A 6827-nucleotide genomic window follows, 5' to 3' on the forward strand; every position below is an offset into this window, starting at 1 on the left:
TGCTCGTTTAGAGTTGATTGAAGTTTTTAAAAAATCAACTTTATTGAAGAAACATTTACTTATAATAAACTTATTCATTTTAAATGTACAGATTGATGACTTTAGAGAAATGTGTATACCCAGTACCATATACCCCATCAAGATGTGAACATTCCAGGCTATCTAGAAAGTTCCTTTTGTAGTAAGTCTCTTCCCCAACACTGAGTTTTTAAAAAATACAAGTCTCCTTACTTTGCTTATTTGTTTGAGAATATACACTTTATTTCACAGAAGAATGAAAAAAGTGATAGAAATAGGAGGTAGAATGTAGAGAGGCAGGTTTCCTGTTTTCCTGTAGGCTGTGTTTCTGCCATTGAAGTTAGTCGCCAATGCAATTAGTGCCTTTGAAGTCAGCTCTGTTTCTTCCCAAAGAAAGAAAAATTAGACCCTTTATCATAACCATCCTTTGTTTAAAATTTTAACACTGTTGCTTCTGTTTAGCTATGTTTTTGTTACTTATCTTCTAGGAAATAAGTTTATAGATATATCTATACCAACTTTTGCAATGATTTACTACAATAATTCTTCTGTCAGTTATATCTGTCAGGTATTAATATATGCTGTCAAGTATTATTTATTTCTTTATGCTTCTGGCAGTTTTGTGACATCCACCTCAAGCAAATTTAGTATGGTGAAGTGATGAATAATGAGCTGATTAATTATAATGCCTAATTGTACAATGTTCTGTTGTTGCCTTTTACAAGTACATTTTAAAACCTGTTTATTATGGTAAAATATATATAACATACAATTTACCTTTTTAACCATTTTTCAGCATACAATTTAGTAACATTGAGAATTTTTACAATGTTTTACAATCATCACCACCCTCTGTCACCAGAACTTTTTAATCTTCCCAAACTGAAACTTTGTATTATTAAACACCAACTTCCCATCCTCCCCACCCCCAGGCCCTTTCAACTATCATTTACTATCTCTATGAATTTAACTACTCTTCCTGCCTCCCATAAAGTGGAATTACACTGTATTTGTCCCTCCATGACTGACTTATTTTATTTAACACAATGTCTCCTCAAGGTTCATTCATGTTATAGCATGTGTCAGGATTGCCCTCCTTTTAAAGGCTGATTAACATCTCATTGTATCTATCGACTACGTTTTGTTCATCTACTCACCTTGTCAGAGTCCTGAATTTTTTTCCAAAGCAATATTATTGAGGTATAGTTTCTGTTTTGCTTTGGTGGTGGGCATGGTGTGGTAACATACATCTGAAGAGTGTGAATCCCTAAATCATATAGTGTTGTAAACAAGCATGATATCATAAAAAATAGTGCAGTTTAAAAAAATGAAGTATACCATTTGATGGGTTTTGACAATCATTACTGTGAAACTGATACAGAGTGTTAGGCCTCCCTGGTGGCCCAGGGATTAAAGTCTCAGCACTATCAAGCTATCCGCAGCCACTGCAACATGAATTCCATCCCAGGCCAGGGAGTTATCCATGTGGCTCAGCAGATCTCTCCTGTCCCGCCTGCTGCTCCCCTCAGCAGTGTAAATCTGCCTGTTCTGCTCCCCACTCTGTCTCTAGGGAAGCCTCTCATCCCCTCACCCTCACCCCTGCACCTCTGGCCTATGCCCCAGCTCTTGTATGCATAAATAAATAAAAATAAATCACAGACAGTTTTGGCCATTCCCAGGAGATTTGAGTTGAACATGCTTTGATAGATTTGTGATCACCCTTATGGTAGTTGTTGAAGCAGATTCTGGAAATTGAATACCCAAGATGCATTTTCCCTTGCTCCTTTCTCAGAGAATCCTGGTTTGCTTGAGTATTCAACATACCATGCTATAGAGCTAGCACATTGCTTCAAGGGATGCTAGAAGGTAGATAGTGATTAATTGAAACTAATTTTGGTGACTGTTTTCAGGGGAGGTTTCTTGGCATTTAGAGGTGAGGGAAGCACTGCTGAGAAAGCTTTCCTCTATCTTGAGGAGACACAGTGAAGTAATGTTCCTTTTCTGCCTTTGAAAGTTTGCTTAGAGAGATTGTGCAAACTTTAATTTTGACTTTTGTCCACCTTGGATGGTTCTGAGACTTTTTCTCTAAGAAAGAAAGACTAAATAATCTTCCAAACCCACAACAATTTATTACGTGCAGTTATTGTAAGGATTACTTAGTAATCCAGAGGAGCCACTAGATGTCACTCTAACTTTATTTTCATTTTTCTTTCATTTTTCTTTATTTTCATTTTTCTTTAATTCCTATTTCTTTAGTTGATGTGATGCATGATTTCTAAGAACAAGCCAGTGATTAAACAAATAACACTTAAAATAGTGTTGGGTTCAAGAATGCCAGACAAATGGGAAAGTGTAGGGGCAGGACCTGGAGCACAGTGCAGGTTTTCTGATCCCATGCAGACCGGGTAAAGGAGGAGTCAGAGTCCTCAGTAGTTTTGCAGGTTTTTTATTTGGGGTTCACCAGGCATATGGCAGGCAGGGGTGCTGGCTGGGGGGTGGGAGGCTGGTAGGCCTCCCAGCCCCCAGCAAGTCTTCACTCTATCTGGGCGTTCTCTGCTTCTGCTTCGGCTTCTCCTTCAGGTTCTGCTGCTGCTGGCTGGGGCTGCTGGCGTCCCCCCGTGACGCCGCCCTTAAAAGCACAGTCTTAGCTCAGCTGAATCCTATCTACCTATGCCCACACCCTACTCCAGGTGCCCGCCATCAGGCATGCATTCAGGACAAGGATCCATCATCTATCCTGATGGCGGAAGGGCAGAAAAGCCTGATATTTTCTTTACCCTACAGTCCACCCCTCAGGGTTTTCTGCCACACAGTCTATACATACATATACAATTTTCTAAGCAAACAAACAATGCAGCCATGGCCCACAAAAGCAAATACATCAAATAACAAAATACAACATAACAAATACAACAGAACACAAATAAGTCCAGGCAGGGCACCAACCAAGTGCAAAAGACAATTATTGGTACCAGCAGATGAGCCACCAAATCTGCTGCCGAAGGCACTGCTCATACGAGGGAGGGGAAATCACACACGGCATCTGCTATAACACACCAGGAGCCGTCAGGCTTCCTGGCCTTCTCTGGCTGTAGTCTCGGCTACAAGGCACACACAGCATCCACCAGGATGCACTAGCTCTGGGATTGGCAATTTTTCTGTTGGGGGTAATCGCCAACCCTCAGGGTTTCTGTCTGCAGTCGCTCCAACACTCGGCCTTCATGGCCACCATGCGACTCACAGACCCCTGCACTCAGGCCAACCCACTGCACAAGCACATGGGTCGGGGATCCAAACTCTACATTCGGCCTCTTTTGGGTCCCTCTTCGGCTTGGCCTCCACCCCAAGCCACGTTCCCCACCCGTCCCCCAAGGACAGGTTCCTCAGCTCCTCACCCTCACTCAAGAATGAGCAGGGCATCACCCACAGGTGATTTTACGAGACTCACAGTTCTTCAGCATACCCAGGCTGCTTAACAGCCACTCAGGGCTTCTCAACTTATCATTAGTACCAGCTTTTGCTTTCTTAGTTGGCTTTTCTCCTCCACCTGGCTGCTGGCATGCACAGGCTGCTTTTGGCCATCTAGGCCCACTGGCCACCCCCAGATTCTCAAAAAAAAAAAAAATAACCTGCCAAGGTCCTCCGCCTGCTGGCGGGATTGTCAGTCCAAGTTTATCAGTCACGTCCATCAGTTGAAGTCCATTGGCCTCTCCTTGCGTCAGCAACGGCCTGCTGCCTCAGGGTCATTGGCTGGTCTTTCCAGTGTCGTTGGCTGGTCCTCTCGGACGTCTCCTTCACGCCAGGTCTCATCCTGCAGCTCGTGGACGTGTCCATCTTCTGTACTGCCATGGCGCCTCCAGCGTCGTTACAGGCAGTCTTTTACTCCTTAGTCCCTCCAGGTCTTCGGAGGGCTCCAATACCCGTCTGCATGGATCTTGCCAACTTACGCCAATTTGTAAAGGCAGGACAGGGCACACTGCAGGTTTTCTGATCCCATGCAGACCGGGTAAAGGAGGAGTCAGAGTCCTCAGTAGTTTTGCAGGTTTTTTATTTGGGGTTCACCAGGCATATGGCAGGCAGGGGTGCTGGCTGGGGGGCTGGGAGGCTGGTAGGCCTCCCAGCCCCCAGCAAGTCTTCACTCTATCTGGGCGTTCTCTGCTTCTGCTTCGGCTTCTCCTTCAGGTTCTGCTGCTGCTGGCTGGGGCTGCTGGCGTCCCCCCCGTGACGCCGCCCTTAAAAGCACAGTCTTAGCTCAGCTGAATCCTATCTACCTATGCCCACACCCTACTCCAGGTGCCCGCCATCAGGCATGCATTCAGGACAAGGATCCATCATCTATCCTGATGGCGGAAGGGCAGAAAAGCCTGATATTTCTTTACCCTACAGAAAGTCAACACGTTTGAAATATTTTTTCTTCCCTGGAGCCATAATCACAGTAACAGTAATATCAGCACAATTACTAACAGGTGGAAATTTTCACAGCGAGACAGAAAGTTATGAGCTGTATTGGATCTATTTGTTACGAAGGGAAAGAACTTGATTGGGAAAGTAGGAGTAATTCTAAATTAGAGGTAAAAAAGAGGGATGGAAGAAGTACAAAGAAAAAATAAGATATGAGGCTGCATCTGTGAGACTATACAAAGACATTTCCATAACTTTTTCCTAAACTAGAAGAGCTATGAAAGGTTTCATTGTGTATTGCTCAGGATTCTTTCATTTGCAAGTGGGAGAAACTCAGCTCTAGCTGAGAACAAACAGGTAATTACGCACTAGCACTCACAAAACTTGTGCTGAATCTTGCTGAATCAAAGATTCTCAAAGTGTGTCCTGGGGACTTCAGGGAGTCTCTGAGGCCCTCTTGGGTGTTTCAGGTTATAAACATTTTCATACTAACACTAAGACATTGTTTCTTTATTCTTTCCCACTTGTTGCCTCACAAGTGTGTAGTGGAGGTTTTAGAGGTTACATAATATAATATCAAATAGAATACAGAAGTAGAGAATAGAATCCAACTGTCTTTCTACTTAATTGGGCATGAAGGGCATTTGCAAATATGTGCAACAATGCCCAGCTGCTCAGCAATTTAGTTAGAGAAAATAGAATTATTTTTCATAAAAATATGTTAGTTATTTGAACATGCTATGAATTTATTATTTTCTTAAAACAAATGCATGTTTTGCTTTTATTGTATAATGCAGTAAATATGGATAGATATGCCTAAACAAAATTTCTTTGGCTTTCTGTTATTTTGGAGCATATACAGTGTTCTGAAATCAAAAAGTTTGGGAATTGCTGATGTAAGTAAGCTACTCAAAAGGGGTATCACCAGAGCACTGTCTCCATACTTCAGACTTCAGACTGATTTCCTAGGAGTTGGCTTCCTTCCCTGGTTTCTGATGGCAAAGATAGCCCCATAGGAGAGAATATCCCTTTTTGATAGTGATTACATTGGCCAGGCTTGGGTCACTTGCCAAATCTATATGTCAATCATTTGAATCAAAGGGTACTTAATGCCTGCACCATATCATATGTCCAGTAAGGGGCAGAGAGGGTCAGCCCACCTCTCTGCATGGGTAAGGGAAGGAGTGGTTCCCCAGAGATATACTGAATGGGCAAAAAATAAGTCCACCAGAAATCCCAAATCCTATGGCAAGAATTTAGAAATTCAATCAGCCCTGTTCTCTGCTAAAATCCTGTCTTCTCCACTGTCAGCATCTTGAGACATCTCTCCCTGGGAAGGAGAGAGGGTGCAATTTCATTTTCTAATTGAGAGTCTGGGTCCAAATCACATGCCCTATACAAGTTCTCCTTATGAATTAGCAAGACTAGCCATGTAGAAAGTTGGGTTTTTGTCATAAATTATGGAAAAAGACTAATTTCAGCTCAGAGTCCATTCCTAAATTTCTGAAAATTTTATTTTATGCTGCTTGCCAGAAGACTATAGGCAAATTATTTAAACTTTCATGGTCTCTAATTCCTTACCTCTAAAAAGAAGGGTACACAGAGACACACTATGGGGGGAGTGGGGAAAGGAGAAATTGGGGTCAAAATAAGGGGGTTGCAATTGTATGGAGAATATAAAAATAAAATTAAAAAAATAAAAACAAGGGTACATACTTTGAATCTGAGCAATGGAAAAGGGGAGGGCGGGGCAGTTATTCTAATTCTGATCTTTACTGAATATCCACCAAACGAGATTTTGAAACTGGTGCCCTGCACTACAAGCCATGGGGCAAAATTGGCTCTTTTCCACCATTGGCGAAGTGGCAGAAGCTACTGGAAAAGCAGTGACAGTTTTGTGTTCACTCCAGAAGCTGCTTGTGGGCAGTGCAAGTGGCAGTGGGTGGTAGGCATTTTACTCCTTGCCATAAGCGGTCCCACTGGGGCTTAGGCTGTTGTCAGAGACCAGCAGTGATGGCGGGCACAGTGGTTCCCCTACCACCAACCCTAGGGCATGCAGCCCTACTTCAGGGCTGTAGGGAGGATCATGGAGTTCCATGGTGCGAGCCTTAGTGCTGTGGCTTCTCCAGCTGCAGGCAGTAGAAATGCTTGTGAATTTGGTGCCTGGATCATAGAAAGGACCCATCAGGTGCAAGCTATGAACTGATTGGTGCTACAGTCCAATCAGCTATAGGATTGATAACAGTTTATACTAATAGGTGAGGGACCTTAAGAGAGGAAATAAGGCAGGGCAGGAGCCAGCTGGGGCCTCCCACACTCTCTGAGACACTTATGCTGTGATGCACTCTGTTCCTGAGAAAGGCTGCTCCTGACCTCTGAAAAAGAAAGAAGAATTCATCAGCCGGCTT

Source organism: Talpa occidentalis, unplaced genomic scaffold (assembly GCF_014898055.3).
Source record: "Talpa occidentalis isolate TD23 unplaced genomic scaffold, MPIMG_talOcc4v2.1 talOcc4.6, whole genome shotgun sequence".
Taxonomy (NCBI): Eukaryota; Metazoa; Chordata; class Mammalia; order Eulipotyphla; family Talpidae; genus Talpa; species Talpa occidentalis.